The sequence below is a fragment of the Neopelma chrysocephalum genome, unplaced genomic scaffold (assembly GCF_003984885.1).
Source record: "Neopelma chrysocephalum unplaced genomic scaffold, ASM398488v2 Primary Assembly neopelma1_60, whole genome shotgun sequence".
NCBI lineage: Eukaryota > Metazoa > Chordata > Aves > Passeriformes > Pipridae > Neopelma > Neopelma chrysocephalum.
Window position 1 is genome coordinate 717,259 of NW_020897715.1, and position 17,492 is coordinate 734,750.

Here is a 17,492-nt window from a genome sequence, read left to right on the forward strand (position 1 = left end):
AGACTTCTGGCACATGCGCTGCAGAGGCAGGCAGGGTGATGAGCTGTGTCTTTCCAGAAGCATTAGACTCAGCAGCAAGTACACAGCGATGCGACGTGGATAGTTACTCTGTGTTTGCTCTTTTGCTTTCCTATGCAACTTGTGTTGTGTGCAGAATTTTGTGAGCTTGCAGTTATGCAAATTGCCCTCTAAACTACTGAGAAGAGACACTGGAAGATTTTCAGATAGTGGTGTGGGGATGTGATAAGCTAAGAAACCTCCTGTAGATCAGCTAGTGCGTTCAACTCCCTTCTTGCCTTTGTAAATTGTTTTCCTGCTTGTAAGGTGTTTAAACACTCAAATCCATCAAAATAGAAAAAGGGTTGAAGATGTAATTCATAAAACATCATTCATTCATAATTCACCCATTTGTATGGGTTAGGAAGCAAAAGATGTCTGGTTTTAACTTTGTGATTTGGCCTGGAATATACTTGCAGGATACAGAATAGAAATGCGTGATTTTTATCTGTAACATCCATTTTGTTCATTATAACTGTGTTTTGTTTTCTTCCCAGTGTAGTTGTAACAGGAGTGGGAAAGAAAGGAAACTTCAGAAATACTAATTTTAAAAGGTGCTCTGGAGCCTGCATTAGAGCTGCTTGTCTTTTGCTATGAAAATAAACTGGCATATACCTGCAAGCTGAATAGAGATAGGGACATAAGTAAAAATGTTAGGAGGCCAAATGATCAAGAAGCTGAATGTATTTTCTCAAGTGATTTAGGAACCATACACTGATTCACTGCTCAAATTGTGTTTACAAAGATGTTTAGCTCCTAATTCACTCCCACTTGTCAGGAAACCTTCCTAAGAGGTGAAAAAGAATGATGGTGGCTGTGGAGCTTATTGAAGTATTGTTATTATTTAAAGTAATTTTTCAACAAATTGTAGATTCATTCATTAAACTTCATCTTAGAATTAGAAAAAAATGCCGGAGGCTTTCGAAGTCTAATATCACAGAGGAAAAAAAAAAGGAATTTGCAGAGCAGAAGAGATTTCTTAAATCAGGTTAGAAAATTTCCATCACTTCCTAACACTTTGAAAGCTACTAAGGTCGAAGTTACTTTTATTACTTTTGTGTTTTTTCTGCAGTGATAGCATTTTGTTACACTGTTGAGTGAGTTACAGTGTGTTTCCCTGGTCTTTTATGTTTGGTTTGATTTCAGTGTCTTGGCTTGAGGTCGAATATATCTTTCCTAATGTCTTTTTTAATATGTCCATTTTTATGAGTAAAGGTATGTGAACAACCTTAACGCTAATCAAGTGAAACTTTTTGTGAAGGAATATATAAGACTGAAATTTGGTGCTGTTTATGGTCCAAGAGGTTGTGCTGTGAGAGGTAGTGAGGCAGGAGGGGAGCATGGAGCCCTGCTTGAATCCTGAGGTAACAGAGGCATATTTCCAAGGCTGTGCCTTCCACTGATGCTGTTGGCAGGGAAAACCATACTGCTGTGGGAACCAAATTCCTGTAGCCCATCAGTCCCTGCATGCCACACCCTGACACAGTGTTCCTGATCCCAGCTGTCCTTGGTTCTTTTCTTCCTGAAATCCCATGTTCTCCTGTGGGATCAAACTCAGATAGTCAACACGTCCCAGTGTGTAAGGTGATAGAGCTGGCATTTTAGAAATTAGTTGTTTGGGGAGCTTGGTCAAAGAGATTACAAGATAATGAGAGGATGGCTCCACCTGATTAGCAGATGGGCAGCCTTCCCCTCTGGCCAGCAGATTAAAGATGGACTGACAAGCTCCTCGTAGTGGCTGTCTGGCAGAAGTGAGTGACTACTCCGGAGTGGAGACCTGGCTGAGGGGCCAGGAGTGTCAGCTCATCACAGTGATGTCTGCTGGTAGACAGTGGTGACAGCAGGAACGCTCTTTTCTCATTTTTTTTCTTGTTTTTTTCCAGTGAAAACTCATTGGTCAGAATGGTCCTGTGGGTAATTTATGATGTCACGTGCAACCAAATATGTACTTTGGCCATTTTTCATGCGTTTTGCTAATGGTGGGTCACACAGTTTCACTGGAAGGTTCTAAAGATTAAAGTCATCAGAGAAGGCAGCCCTGGTGACTGATATTCTCTGACCCCATGACCTACCAAAGGCCACAGTACCACACTAAATAAAGCTGTCTCAAGCTCATCACTTCTCTTGGGCTCTAACACAGATTTTATAAAGATGATCAGGGTTGTCTTACAGATTTTAGGGATTTATCTAGCATGTCCTTAAAGAACCAGTTTTAATAAAATTTCTTCTTTGTGTTAAAAATGTCATTCCTCTAATAGGAATTTGTCCAGCTTGTTCTTATAAAAAATTATTTTCTATAAGTAGTCTCATTTCCCACCTACATACCAGGAGGTACTCATTGACTGGATTAAATTTATTTTTAATACATACAACTCTGTATTATACATAGAATGTGATCTGTTAACAAGAGGCCCCTCTTTTTTATTATGATGTGAAGTCCTCCTTGTAAAGTACAAATATCCAAGAACATAGGTGGGTTTTTCCCATGCATGCAAGTGAAGACCAGTCCTGAATCTGCAATTCAGCATGACAATTTCTGTGTCTTCTTTCTGTATAAAAGGCATTGGAACAGCTCTCCTCAGCTCAGTCTTCAAGAAACATGAATAATGGAGAGAATCCTTTTGATTTTCATTCTTTGTTGTCTGATACCTTACTGTAGGCATTTGAACCTGAGCAAAGATATAAAATGCAGGGATAGCATCACGAGTCACCAGCAAAGTGGGTACGTTAAGGTGTCACAAAGAGCAGACTCAGTTTCACTTGTGAAGTCCAGGAGTCCCAGTAATCATGTCAAGCTGAAAGGGGCAGGATTACAGCAAAGGGAATTTGCAATTTTTATGTGTGCCTGTGAGTTGGCTGTAACCTGTCAGGGAGCACAGGGAGAAGCTCCTGTTATCGCTTGGCTGTGGGGTGCTCTGAGTGCCAGGAGCAAGGGGAACACAGAATTTCCCACTGCCTTCTCATGCCCTTCTGCATGTGGCACACACTCAGGAAACTCCTGTGGTTATTTGGGGTTGTTTTTTGTTTGTTTGGTTTTTTTTGGTTTGTTTCTTTTTGTTGTTGTTGGGGTTTTGTTTTTGTTGGGGTTTTGGTTTTTTGGTTGTTTGGTTTTTGTTTGTTTGTTGTGGGTTTTGTTTGTTTTTGTTTGTTTCATTTTATTTACTGTCTTAGCCAACTTAACTCTTAGATATCTGGCTTTTCTGTAAGCTGTTCTTCAGTAGGAGACTGTATTATGACTCTTCATACAATGTACAATATATATTTAGCCCTGAACATTGCTCTTGTCATGCTTTTTAATTTACTGTGTTTCTTGCTGCTAGCAACTTTGAAATTCAGTGGAGCCCTGCAGGGATGTCTCAGTCTCCTGTTTCCTATCTCCTCCGAGCTATTGCATTACAATCATCTGTCAAAGATGAGTGGGAGTCAAGGAAATGGAGCACCTCAAGTGGCTGACACTGCTGAGCAGATATTTTTCTATTTTTGCTGAGTGCTCACATACCTCCGGAGTACAGATGTGTCTGAGCTGGATTAGATGCACAGAAAGTTTGTAACACCTTCATCTTATAATAACAGCAGTCCTGGTTGCATGGGAAAATGATACAATTTTAACAACTGCTATGACCTGTACATACAGTTCCTTTGCCGTGGAGGTAGTCGTGATGTCACCTTACACCGGGCAGAATTGCATGTGCACTGTGGTTCTACTCATTTAATGTGGTTAAAAAAATTATTGCACCTCTTGCAGATTAGCTAAGGCAATGAAATTCCTGAAAGAACTCAGTCTGACACAGAGGAATCTTCAGAGTGCACATACTGTCAGCATCCCACTTCCATTCTATAGCAGCATTAGGAAAGAGAATGTAGGGAAAAGAAACCATCACAGGGTTGTTTGTCCCAGAGGTAGTGGCTGGCACTGGAATCAATTGAGTAGGATCTATAATAAGCATGTGGCCGAAGTTTAGCTAGTAAAATTGATGATTGCAGCTTAAGGGAAATTTTCATACCACAGAATACGCTGTATGGTGTTAACAGCAGTGAAAGTTTAACTACTGCAGGTAACCTGTGGCCTGAATTAGTATGTACTTTTCAAGTGAGACTCTCACAGTAATTTTTCTTAGGGTTTTGTAGAAGTGAGTTTATTAAAATAGATTGTAAAAGGCTTTATAAATATGCGTGTTTTCCGTATTCTAGAACAAAACACAAATGTCCTGTCCATGTCCTGAAAATTTTGAAGTGGATGAATCTGTGTTGACTCCCTGTTTCTAAAACCAGTATTTTATTGGAATCCCCAGTTAAGTCAATTTCTTCCATGATTCATTTTGCTTAGCAACAGAAATGTAAGCTCTGGCCTCTGGCCCTAATGAAATCCTTTAAATGCAGTCTACATAGCAAAAGGTTAAGAGGGCAAGGCACAGTTTAATTTCCCAATAACACTTTATGGCAGTCTTTGTAAATGTACTTGCTTCTGGAGTTTTCTAACACCCCTTTCTCTGAAACTGTAGTCAATTTGCAGGCGAGAAGTTGCTGTATTAAAATTACATACATGAGAGAGGTTGGAGGGCGGTGCGGTACAGGACCTTCCTGCTAAATTGCTAATCCAAATTGGGCCTTAGTCAATCTCTTACAAAGTTGTCAACATCCAGTGACCTATACGAAATGAATTGGTAGCTTCAGTCCAGTTCCTAGAGAGGTGTGCACATCAGAAGAGCAATCAGCTGGCACTAATTGGCACCCTGGGTAGCAGCCTCAGCAGAGAGCCAAAGGTCTGTAGAGGAACGGAGACTGAAGTGCTCTCTCAACCTTAAAGATGGTTCCCCTGGGTCGGAGTTTAGGGCACGTTGGTAATGTCATATGTGGAATTTTGCTGTGCCCCTTGCAATGCTAGACTGGAGCTGTGTCTTGGGAACTGCACTTCCCAGGGTGTTTCAAATGCTACAGGGCTTTTTAAACCCTGAAACCGCTTCAGCTTTCCTTCAGGTGTAAACAAGAAGAGAACATTCACTAAGCAATAACCTGATAGTCTGAGGTGTCAGATGACAACCACTCAAATTGGGGGATTGCACTGGAAAAGGCAAAGAGAGGGAATGTGTAGTCCTTGAAGAAAAAAGTGTCTCATGTCCATGCCCAATGTGCATAAGTACTTTTGCTCTCTCAGTTTTTTTTCACCTATTGGGCTCAGAAAGGTTATAAGTTAGTGGTGCCTGAATATTAAAAATATATTGTTTCATTAGAAGGTCTGTGAAGTTCTGTTCATTTTAAAAGTGTAGTAACACATGGTCTTCCTCCTCTTGGAATTGTTCCCAGACCATAATAATTTTAGAAATTTTATTATGGGTTATTATTTTCCCAATAGCCTTGTATTTAAGAAGTTTATGTCTTGTTGTTCTATTCATGTAGTTTCAGCCATTCAGGCAAGGTGGGAAATAATGTGATGAACTTTAAGCCATCAGCCCATTCAACATGAATGGAGTCAGTGAAGAAGCATTAAATTAAGAAATGACTGATTAAATACCTACCTAGTACTAAAATACCTACCTAGTATTTTAAGCCAGGCAGTCAAAGGTGATAAAATATACTGTCTGAATTGGAAGTTGAGCAAATTTTCTCTTGAACATACAAATGAGTGATGAGCAGCAATGACAAATGTTTGGCTGTGGATGTCTGCTAAGAATCAAAAATAGGTTTGTTCAATGGAGGTTGGTCTGTTTCACAAACCATTTGGTGTCTTCAGAGAGCAATTTTTGTCCACCTATGCATCGTCCCTACCGATAAAGATAAAATGAAGGTGTTACATAGAGCCAGTATACTTCCAGAAATCAGAGCATATATTTTGTCTTCATAGCTTTGCATTCCTGGAGTCACCAATGACCTGCTGCAATTTTTCTCCCTCTATATCAGATAACAAAAGAAGCCAGGATCACAGCCATAACTGAAATGATGGAGTTCTGAAAGTAGCACCCTTTTCTGGTCATACAGCAGCCCCCTTTCACTGCCTCCATGCTCTCTCACTGGATGATGTGGTGCACATTTATCTGACAGACTAAAACTGGAACAGCATGGAAGGTAGGGCAGTATTTGCATCCCTAAGTGCGGGATCATCGACTGCTACAAAAGATCAGGGAGTTTGGAGATACACTCTGCTCTCAACATTGCCAAGGCCTAATGCAAAAAATCACCCTGAAAAATGTCGTATTCTTGTGTTTTAATGGTCTGCCCTGAAACACAGTGGTGCTCTAAGTGTATAAGCGTTACCATTTGCAAATTCCCACCTGTCGTTCCTGTTTCCGGAAACAGTATCCCTGGCTGCAGTCTGGACGTTGCCCCGGGTGGTGTCTGACTCTTAACCCAAATCAAACAGTAATTGTTCAGACACTGTCTGGCTCTCATGCAGTGGACAGGGAAAGCACAACAGCCTTCTGGTTACCTCTTAGTAAGCTGCTCCTGGAGTCCCCTATCCCATCAGTTCTTCAAGGTATGGGGCATGGATTCAGCCTGGCTTGCAGGATCAGGAATTCTCATCCAAAGGTATTAAAACAAAACTGTTAAACACTGCTAATTCTGTGAGAACTGCTACATTAATCCCAGTAACCCTGTCCACTTTTTGATTCTGCAAGTGGTGACACTCTCCATGCTTAGAGAATCTGGGAGGTTCTAGCTCAGATACAAAGAAAAGACTGAAAATATGACAGAGTGCTTGAAGGTGTGTGCAGACAGCAATAAGCACTCTCAGGATTATGGACTGCCCTGCTTGACTCAACCAAAATGGAACTCTGCCTTCCAAGGGCAGGATGTGGTGTGGATTTTATGGCCAAGACCCCATTTATTTGATGCTGACTTGAACCTGTTCATTTGGCCTTTTAGCTTGAAGTTGCATTGTTGTTACCTCTGGACTCAATGGAAATAGTGACATATATATTGTGGACCTGAGCAACAACCAGTGTCTTCTGTGAAAGGGACAGAGAAGGAACTGCTCTTTAAATAATAAATAAACAGATCACTGTTATGAAAACCGAAGAACAATAATATTTTTGCATTCTATGAAGAGTAGTTACAGTTATAACTATCAATCTGATCAATTTAAGAAATTATATGTACATTTTGGAGAAAGATTTTTGATATTAAGAACAGTTTCAGGGAGGACTCTGGTGATGGTGTACTGTCAGAAAGAGGGAAGCAGCTAATGAGAGAGATCTGTAATACCTGTGATTCTGAATTTCTACTCTCTTCTGTAACAGTTTACAGTCTTATTTTTGAATGTTAGACAGTTCAGTTGTTCTAGTTGACTTTCCTAGGTCACTAAACTAAGGAATTTAGCTTCGAACTTGGAGATTTTTGTATGGAACCCATACCATCTCTCAAAACTCATGTTAATCCTGGGGAGGACCACAAGAATCTACTAACATATGCACACTGCCAAAATAAATGATATTCAGATTCCTGAGCTAATCTTCTCCTTTGATCTCGTGAATCATAAAATTTATTTGGTAAAGTGGTCATGAAATATTTCTGACCATTCTGAAGTATCAGCTGCAAATAGCCTAGACTTTGATTTTCAAGATAAATCAGGAAATGTCAGGGTTTTTCCTCCCCTTCCAACCCTTAATAGTCTCCATAGAAAGCTTTATAATAAGGCAATTCAGAGAGTAGCAGTAGCCATTCTTTTTCCGGCACTTACAGCTTTATATGTGAAATTGCGTGACATGTTTTGTCAGCGTGTGGGAATCTCACTGTGTTGCTATCTCTGAAAGTATCAGCAGAAAGATATGGCAACTTTTGTCTTACAGTTTTTCCTCGTTGGGTATGGTTTTTCTTTTTCTTTCCTTGTTCTACCTAAAAGTTCACAACTCAGGGTATTTTCTGTGCTCACAGAAAATAACATAAAAGCATATTAATGACACATGGTCACATCTTTCTTGCAGTGGATCTCCAGCATGGACCTTGGTCTATTTTTTTTCTGCATTCTACACAGAAGAACCCTCAAATAGCAATGTTTTGTGCTCTGGTTGTTGCTGATCTTGCTGTGATGGTTCCTCCACTTACCTTTCTTTTCTTACATTGTCCATTCACTTTATATTTTTAAATGTTTTTATGGTTTCATATTTTAACTGATTTATGGTGGATTTTTCAACACGGTAGAACATGCCCTTCCATTTTTAACACATAGGGATGTTTTGGTTGTAACTCTGCAGTTAGAACACTGAAACTTGATCTTCGAGTCTGCGTTAGATCCTCTTAAAGGAGGGCGGGTTTTTTTTTGTTTTATTTTTGGGTCATTGCAGGTTTGGATTTTTTAGGTAAAATACAGCCTACTTTTTTGCAAAACACCTCCTTCTTTGCACTGAATAGCACTTTCTTGTTCCAGGACTTTGTGATGTATACAGCCACATGTGAGAACAAAGCTGAAAAGCTTTTACTAGTTATTGCATAGAATCTATGTGATAACAAAGCCAATATTTTATACTGTAGATGGAGGTTTTTGGATCAGAAACAGGGGTACAGAAAGATTGTTTCACTGAAGATAAATGACATGGGGTAGAGCTCTGCTCAAATCTTGAGCATGTTCCAAGACCTTTCTTCTTACAAGTGTAGATCGTCATGGCCTCATCTACTAGGGTAGGAAATACATTTATAGCAGGAAAAATCCAAGTTCTCATTATCCTGGGGAGGTGGGGAGAAATTACTGTAACAGTTGGCTATATTATTCCCTTTGTTAGGATGTTCTGTCTCTGTCCTGTTGTGATCAATGGTTTCCAGGAGTGTGGTGTAGGCTTGAACTAAACCCACCAAACAGTCCCACCCCTTTCTCCAGAGTGACTGCACACAGAATGGCCAGATGGGGAAGGTCTCCTTGCCTGCCCACATGCCATTCAGCCAGACCCTGTACCTTGTCTTTGCACTGTAGTGGATGTGGGGGCAGTTCCCAGGAGGTCGGACTGTGGCCAGGTGGAGACAGGGTCACCTCGAGAAGGCAGGAGGATGTTAGCAGCTTCCACAGTTACCACGAGGTGTAGAAGAAGAGAAGGCAAGAACTTCCAGCTGGGCTTTCTAACCTTGCTCTGGCCTTGAGGCGAGGAGAAAAAGGGCATGGCTGCTGCATATCTGCAGCCAGCAATGGCTTCAGTCGTTTCTGCAGTTGTTGCAGTTTGTGGTGATGTCTCCAAGCTGGAAAACTGATTTCCTTGTTGCTGAGTGTGGATCACCTTCAGGCTGCAAATCTGAGTTGATGGTGTCTGAAACTGCTGCTCATTGCCAAGCTGTATGGAGAAGGTGTGCTTTTGCATGCACCTGAACACAACAGTAATGAAAACCTTTAAAAAATCAGTAGCAATTAAAATAATATTAAACATAATCAGTAGTCTATTAGTAAAGAATGACTTATTATTCTGTACAAGTGTGCTTAATAGATATCGGGTGGATAAAATATATCTGCTTATGGTGTCTTTGTTCCCTTTTTAGTTTCTTCATTTAGCTCATGATTTTATTTAATGGAAGAGACACTTCTCACCTATTGGCTTGACAATTTACAAGCATTTGTTTGTGCTGAATTAAGCACATTTCTAAACTTTGTATGTTGCTGCTGACAGTTTGGGGATTGATTTTTATCCCTAGAGAGATGCCTTTTTGTCTTTAAGGCAAATTGAAGTTGACTGCCAGAGCATTCCCTGGTAAGGGAGAGAATCTACTTTAGGGATATTTTTCTACTGAGAATTCATTTTTAACTGAGAAGCTTCAACAAGGTCATGCTTTTCATGACACTGAAAAAAAAGTTCACAGATAAAGAAGGAGCGTTAACTTCAGAGAAAATAAATAGAAGCAAATATTACTAAGCTTTTTTTCTCTTACAGTTCTCTTTCAGGGAAGTGTTCCTAGATATGCAGTAGATAAAAATTCCAGACTTTTCTTCTAAAAGCACATGTTAAATGCTGGTGTGGGCAATGGCAGAAAAAGGTTTTACCCATCCATGTGTTTTCATGTATGTTATGAGATTGAATTTGAAAACTTCTTAACATTTTTAGGACATTCACATTCTTTCAATAACAGATTCATTACTTGTCCACATTGGCAACATGGGAAATGATTTGCAGACCTGAATGGATTAATGTAATGAGCTGTGTGTGAGGATGCAGGATCTCCACCAGACAGGTGCTGTAAGAAATCTTCATTCACATCAAGAACAGCTAAATACTCTTTTTTTACAGTAGGGTCTGTGGCTGTACATGCTGGTCTGGAGTTACACTCTAAACTTGGTCCAACCTACATCCACTCAGTCAACCTGACCCAGTTTTTGGATACAAACATGGTATTGTTGCTATTTTGACAGGGATGCTGGAATTCATTTATGTATCTTTCCCTTCAAGGTCTTTTTGGCACTAGATTTGTTTCATAGGAATATTTTCTACAAATACAAACATTGTTAAAATAAGTAGTGTCTTTGTATGTATCTGGTCTGGTTTCTGTGGTCAAAATGAACAGCACCTCACACCTGAACAGCAAAGCTAAATTAAACCATCCTAGCCAATGGGCAAGTAAAGTGAGGGTTTCCCTGGTGGTACCTGGCAGGTTACTGGCAATGGTGATGGACAGACCTCATTAAAATCTCATTTAATGCTTGTCTGTGGAATGAGTGCACTCTCTTTAATCTCTGTCTTTGTATTCACTCAGACTTCTAAGACCCAAGTGACTTTACAAAATAAATAAATAACCTTAGTCCTTCAATCAGGTGACAAACTCACACCCACTTGTTTTCATGTCTAGGAAATAAAACCAGCTGAAGCTGAAGTTTTTCACTGCAATACATCTAAACAAGTAGTAAGAACCAGTTTCTTCAGGAAAGTCTTATTCTACTGGTTATAAAATCTTCTTAAAGGAGCTGCACATCTCCACAGTCTTCCTTTAAGCTTTCTTTGGAAAGTTCTCATTGGATTTTTCACACATTTGACCCCTAAATATTTGAATTATCTCAGTATGTTTCTGGAGACCTGGCACAGTTCTCTCTTAGCATCTACTGGACTAAGATATTTGCAAAGTCCAAGAAACAAAACTTCCAATATTCATCACACTGAAAAGAAGATTAGAAACTACACCCTCAAACTTCTTCAAGTGTCTTTTAAATACAACAAAAAGCACTTGGCTGGTGTTTAGGATGAGGTAGGTGAGGGGTGAGAGGAAGCAGGGACTGACATTATTTGGTTGCTTCTGGTGGGCAACATCCCAGAACTACCACACTACAGCAAAGAACTCACATTTTTTACCGTGTTCTCAATGCCAGCATTTTATTAATTAGTTTTTAAAGTTTTTACTCAGCTTTACATTGGAATTTGCATCTTTTTTTTGAAACAAAGTTATCTTTAAATTAGAACATAGCATTTATTAGTAGCAGGAAATTCCAAGTAATCATATTGTGTCACTTTCCCCTACTATTTTTTATTGCAGCTAGATGTTGATTTTTGTGAACTGTACCTTTTCTACCCTAATCAATCTTGTTTCTCTTTTGTACTTTTGCCTGAAGACTTCTGGTGTTTAGAATTAACTTTGTTCTCAGTCCTTTTCCATTTTGTGTACGATTATGCACCTAATTAAAGGTAATTGTTTCCTTGTTCCTACAGCATCAGCCAAGCAAGTAGATCTCAGCTACATCTGAGGGATATGGGAAAACTCCATCCTAGAAAAGGTGCAGCAAATACTTTGGTAATTTAGTATTTCATTGTTCTGTAGCTGTCACAAACATGCCCTAGATGTGGAAATCAGGGAAACCTGTGTATTCTGAGTCAAGGAATAGTAGCATGAATGTTATAACGCTGCCACTAAGGTTGTCAATCAGGTGGGATTTTTTTAATCAAGGCTTTAACATTTATTAGCTTTGTAGTAGCTTCTCTCTGGGGTTTTATTTGTAATTAAGAATAAATTACATGATTTTACTGATTTACTGCAACTTTTTCAAACTTCAGAATTCCAGGAATGAATTTTTATGTATTTTCTGGGACTCAGAGAAGGTATTTTAACTTGGTCTAATCGTGGCAATGTGCCAATTTACATTAATTAAGTTCGTAATTGTGGAGCAGGAGCAAGAACAGTTTACAGAGGCGGAGCAGGAGAAGAACTTTAAGTAGCACTGCATGGCGAATGAGATGCACAGCTTCCATTATCAACAGGAGCTGCATGTCTAATCCACCAGACTCGGCACTGCAGAAAATGTTCCCTGGGATGTCAGGTGTTAAGGGGAAGAATGGGCCTCTCACGTTCTTTGCACTTACAAGCCGGCTGTAACCTTTTGACTCTCTCTCTCTTTCTCTTCTTGAGTTTTGTTTCCTGAAAGGAAAAGGGGGTGGGGGAACTCAGGGGAAGAAGGCTTAAAGAGTGGAAGATCTGTTTCAAAGTACTGTAATGTATTTGCAAGCTTTTCTTTTTTTTTTCCTGGAATTAGTTTTGTTTTATTTCTTAAAGAAGCAGTTGCTTTTAATGCAGTGTTTACAGCACGACTTAAGATATGAATGTCTTGCTGAGTACCACTATCGACACTATAAACTTTGCAGATGTGATTCCGCCACAAGTGTTTTCCACATAGCTTTTTTATCTTTCTAACTAAAATGAATATAATCTCATTTAAGAGTATAACTGAGGAGGAGAGCTAGTTCTGTGAATAAATGTTACAGGTATTGCTTTTTATATGGACCACTGTTATGCAGAAGAACAACCCCCAAATAACAAGAAATCCCTTTTATTCTCAAAGGATTCCTTAATGTAGCATGATCATGTATTGATCACATTGAACTTGGATGTATTCCAAGCCTGAAGATCTGCATATGCAAAGAAAAGACTTTGTATAATACTTACACATTGCATCTTCTTGCTACCTCTGAGTTAGTAAGTGTGAAAATACCTCGGTGCAAGGAGTCGAGCATTTTCTTCTTAATATGAAAGATCACGCAGCAGATAAGGGGGAAAAGAGGTGGCTAATTAAGGTAGACCTCTCCAAAATTCATTACTTTTGAGGAAAAAAGAGCAGAATGTGGAAAAATATATGAAAACTTACATCACCCTTCCTTGAAATAGTCTGTTCTGGGCTGATCCGAATTAGACTGTAAAAATGGAAACACTGAGGTGGTGTTTACTTTCATTAATTAAAAAGAATTTTGCTCACAGCACAGCTCCCTGAGAACGTTAAAGGAGTTTTATATATTCCTAGATCCCATCTTTGGTTTGAGGACCTCGTTCTGCTTCAACCTTTGTGTCTTTTTTTGTTAGAGATTATTTTGAAATGGCTCACATTGCCTTTGCATGGCTGAAATGTGGCAGCGATGGAGTGGTGCCAATGGAGGGGTAATTTTACAGCCAGCAATCAGGAAAAGGAAGAGTCCTTAGCCAGGGGACTCAACAGTGCCAGGAGGAGCCATTATTCTATTATTATTTCCAGTGTGGAAGCATTGTTTTAAGTTACATTAAAAACATCCTTTAAATTTCTTTGTTATTTTTGTTGTAAATTTTCCGTATCAACCTTTCCAAATGGAAGGTGTGTGAATGTATAACTAAGTGGACTGCTTGGGATGCATCTTGCTTTAGAAATTGTAGGTTAAAGGGAAACCTGAAATCAATGGTAATTCCTCTGATTTAACCTAGAAGTTCACAGAGATTGGCCAAAGATGGAGTGAGTTCTCCATTTCTTAACACTTGCTGGGACCAACACTCCAGACAGCCTGTCTCCTGACAAGCACTGTCCTCTCATATTTTTCCTATTATTAGGGACTCCAACCCCTTATGATTTAAGGGCCCAACTCTGTAAGCTTTCCAGGAACCTTACATTTAGAGGGTTAAAAGAGAGAGAATGAAGCCTACATTGTTATTCATGTGCATGGCTTTGTATTTATCTCCTGGAGACTGAGTGTATGTTGAAGCCTATAATGGATTTGAATGATGTTTCAGAAGGTTTGATATAGGTACTTTCCTTGTGTTCAGTTACTCAGAAGTCCAGTGTCAGTAAATATTTTACATTCAATACTGCTTTAATTCCACTATGTAGAGCATGTGTTGTGAACCAGTATTGAAGGGATGCATTTATTGAATATTATTTTCATCATCCCTTTTTTATTGATAGATTTTGAGGAGGTGAAGGCAAGTGATATTTGGCATAAATGCAAAACTTGAAATAATGTCTCCCAAATCATTTGGACCACTTGAGACACAAATGGGAACAGAATCCAAATATCCTAAATTCCAATCCAGCATCTTAATCCTGAGCCCATTTTTTTCATTCAAAATTAAAGTGTCCATGATTATTATTTCTACTGCCAGGACTTTCCAAGGATTTAAATGTGACCTAATTTATTAAATGCTGTCTTATGTGCAAGACAGAAATAAAATCCTTACCCCAGGGCACTTACTCAGTGTCCCTGATCCTGCAATCTGATCTCTTGAATGAATGTCTGAACTAACACAGGCCATGCTGCCTGTTCGGAGCGTTTCACTGGGATTTTAATGGAGAATGAACATGTAGATTGCAGGTTGTCTACGACAACCCCAATGAATTTCAGTACATTACTGCTACTTTCTTTCTTATGTGTTTCCCTGAGTCTTCTACGAGCTTTTGTGTAGCGGTTGCTCAGTTACTTTCAGTAGACGGTGAAGTTTAGGCTGAACTGTTTTTTCAGCTATGTATTAGCCTTGATCTGTGGCACCACTTAAAGATGCTTTGCGATGCACCTTGAGATTAAAGTGCATCGCCCCTGCGGTGCATTGATCTCGTCTGGCCCAGAAAGGGGTTGTCATAGATCTGCTTTTGAAATCAGGACTCCCTCATGGGTTTTTCCAAGGCATCATCTCCATGTCATTGGGTTGGCAGGATATGAAGCTGAGGGTCTTTTTGAAGTTTTCCTTCACGCCAAGGGGTGTATACTTGTTGTGTGGGAATTGTGGTAAATTACACCCTCGTCTCCCTGTGTGTTCAGTGCAGGACAACTTAATGCAGTCTTCAAATATTCTGGGCCTTTTTAAAAAGTAAATTGTTTGATTTGTTATGTTGGAGTATTAAAAGGAAAAATGGAATCTGAATGCTGAGAACTCATTTCTTGCGGAGGAGTGAAGTACCTGGGCTGAACTTCATGAATAAATTAAACAGTCCTATAAACATCCATTCCTTTGTAGCTACAGACAATAGTCTTATTTTAAGGAACATGATCATGTGCTTCATCAAATATCACTCATGCTGATATTATTTAGTTTTTGTATAATCGTAAAGCAAATATCATTTTAAAGTCTGCTTGTGTATCTCACATTTCAATCTTTTTTTTTTTTTAAAGTACAGAAAAGTTAGTTTTCTGCATCAGATGATTTGTTATTGGAAAAACAAAGTAACATTTCTTTACTCAAAACTCTTCTTCCAGCAAAACTGCGGAACGTGGAAAATGTTTTCCAGCTTTCCGAGTTTATTTGATTTTGAACACTTTTGGTTATGTAAGTTTTAATAAGTAGCTTTGGTGTACCCCTAAAGGCACACCCCACACACTTATGTTGTGTGACCTAGGGTCACAAGTAATGGCTGCAAGCTAATTGATTGAGAAAGGCTTGTCTGACTGGGCCCCTTTGAGTCCTCCCTTTACATTCCTAAATTTCTGTAAAGGAGGCACTGGCAGCTTTGCCTGGAGAGAGGAGGGGTTGGGGGAAAGGGAGGAAGTTTCTCAGTTTCTGATTATGCGCAGAGTTTCCTTGTACTGAGCTTATGTTCTCCACCCACTACTTAGTAAGAACTCCTTAACAACTTAAAGCTTTATCCCTGTGAGTACCAGAAAAGTGATCTGAGTATTTATTGAGCAGGGAGAACAAACTGCTTGCTCCAGTCAGGGAGAAAGCTTATGGAAATGATATTAGACCTTCAGCAAAGTGCACAGCTGCATCATACAGAAGCTGAGACTCAAACTGACAGGCAAATAAGCCAGATCACGGAAGGGGCCTCTGTGTGGCAGCTCTGAGCTACCAAGTGTTGGACAACTAGGCAAAAAGTGCAATGGAACAGGGCAGAAAATAACACACTAACTTCAGGCAACTGTTGCTTTTTCATGGTGAGTCCAGATTTGAAATGTTGTTTGAAATGTAGCTATTTTTGTTGTTTCTAAAAACCCTTCCGTTTTACCACAGCAATCCTTTTGTGAAGCTCATTGTGTTAGAGATTATTTGTCCGGATGTGCAGTTCAATTCTGACTGATACAGAAATGTACAGGGATAGCCCTTTCCTTGCTGCTTGCTCTCTCTTTTGCGTTTGCTTGCTTCAGGAGGCAGGTCCCGTTTCCAAAAGCAGGCTGCATGGCTCCTAATTTGGAAAGAAAGAGTTCTGCAGCCAGCACTTGGTGTGCAGCTGCATGTAGGTGAATGAGAGAACATAATTTCTATGCAGAATTTTCTGCATTTCGAGCTTTGTGGCACCTCTCCATTGCTCCTTATTTCGCTGCCTTATCTTGAGAATGTATGGCACGGTCACTATGAAAAGAGCTTTGTGTTTGAATTCCTGGTGAGTCGAAGGGTCAGGGCCTATGAGTTATCTGCCTGCCAGCAAGACTCATTGCTGTGTCCCTTTATTTTTCAAGCTGAAATAGAAAAAACATGTGTCCTCATCCCTTTTCTATAAACGTATTTTGAATTCAGGTTTTACATGCTGTTTGTGTGTGCTTTGTTCTTTTGACAAACTCCGGTTTTGGGGGGAAGCCAGTTTTATTCTCTCCATATTTATTTTATTTGCTCAAGCTTTCCTGCAGCTTTTTTGCATTCCTTTGTTGTGATGCACATAATTTTTTTTCTTAAAACAACATTCAGTTATTTTGATTTCTGCTAAGAGAAAAGGGATTGATACTTGGATACATATTTCCAAAAATACCAGAGAGCTGTCTAAATTTTAGGTAAGTTGCACAATTATGCAGAAGATAAGACTTTTATAACATTTGACTCACTTAAGGAGGGAAACACAATACTTCTGGATAAGTTCTTGAACAGATTGTGTTAGATACACTAGTCACTTAGTGTAATGGTAATAAATATGATCTGAGCTATAATGTAATTTCAGTTTCTGACTTACTTTGAAAAAGCTGCTTTATTAGCACAGCAACAGAATTAAACATTGCATGTTGACAGTAACATTAGAAACATGTTTGCAAAAACTGCTGAGTGGAGGAAATTTAGAGTAATAAATCATCAAGGCATGTCAAAGTTACTCTGCATGTGATGTTTTAAGATGTCTGTAATTTAGAGGAGAAATGAGTCTGTTTTTCCTCCAGCAGAAGTGTGATTCTCTACAAAATTATTTTCATCATATATTTCATTAAATAAATAGTTTTCTTAAAAAAAAAAAAAAGTAGCCAAAGTCGGTGCAAGAAAAATCTTTGGAGCTAAAGAGAAAAAGCTCACTTGATATAATAATTCTAATATGCAATGTAAAAAGTTGGTCAGATGAA

The 17,492-nt window shown here is 39.2% G+C and overlaps 1 protein-coding gene across 4 annotated transcripts in view; it reads left to right on the forward strand.

Moving 5' to 3' along the window:
* LOC113966595 overlaps positions 1-17,492 on the forward strand; it is a 290,519-nt gene that overhangs the window by 39,950 nt on the left and 233,077 nt on the right. Inside the window, exon 1 of one of the 4 annotated variants that reach the window (XM_027681492.1) lies at positions 15,728-16,109. The exons of 2 other annotated variants lie outside the window; for them this stretch is intronic. The gene's annotated coding sequence lies outside the window, so the exon portion shown is untranslated. Of the gene's footprint in view, positions 1-15,727; positions 16,110-17,492 lie in introns of those variants that run through there. One more of the 4 variants, XM_027681487.1, reaches the window with a different exon arrangement.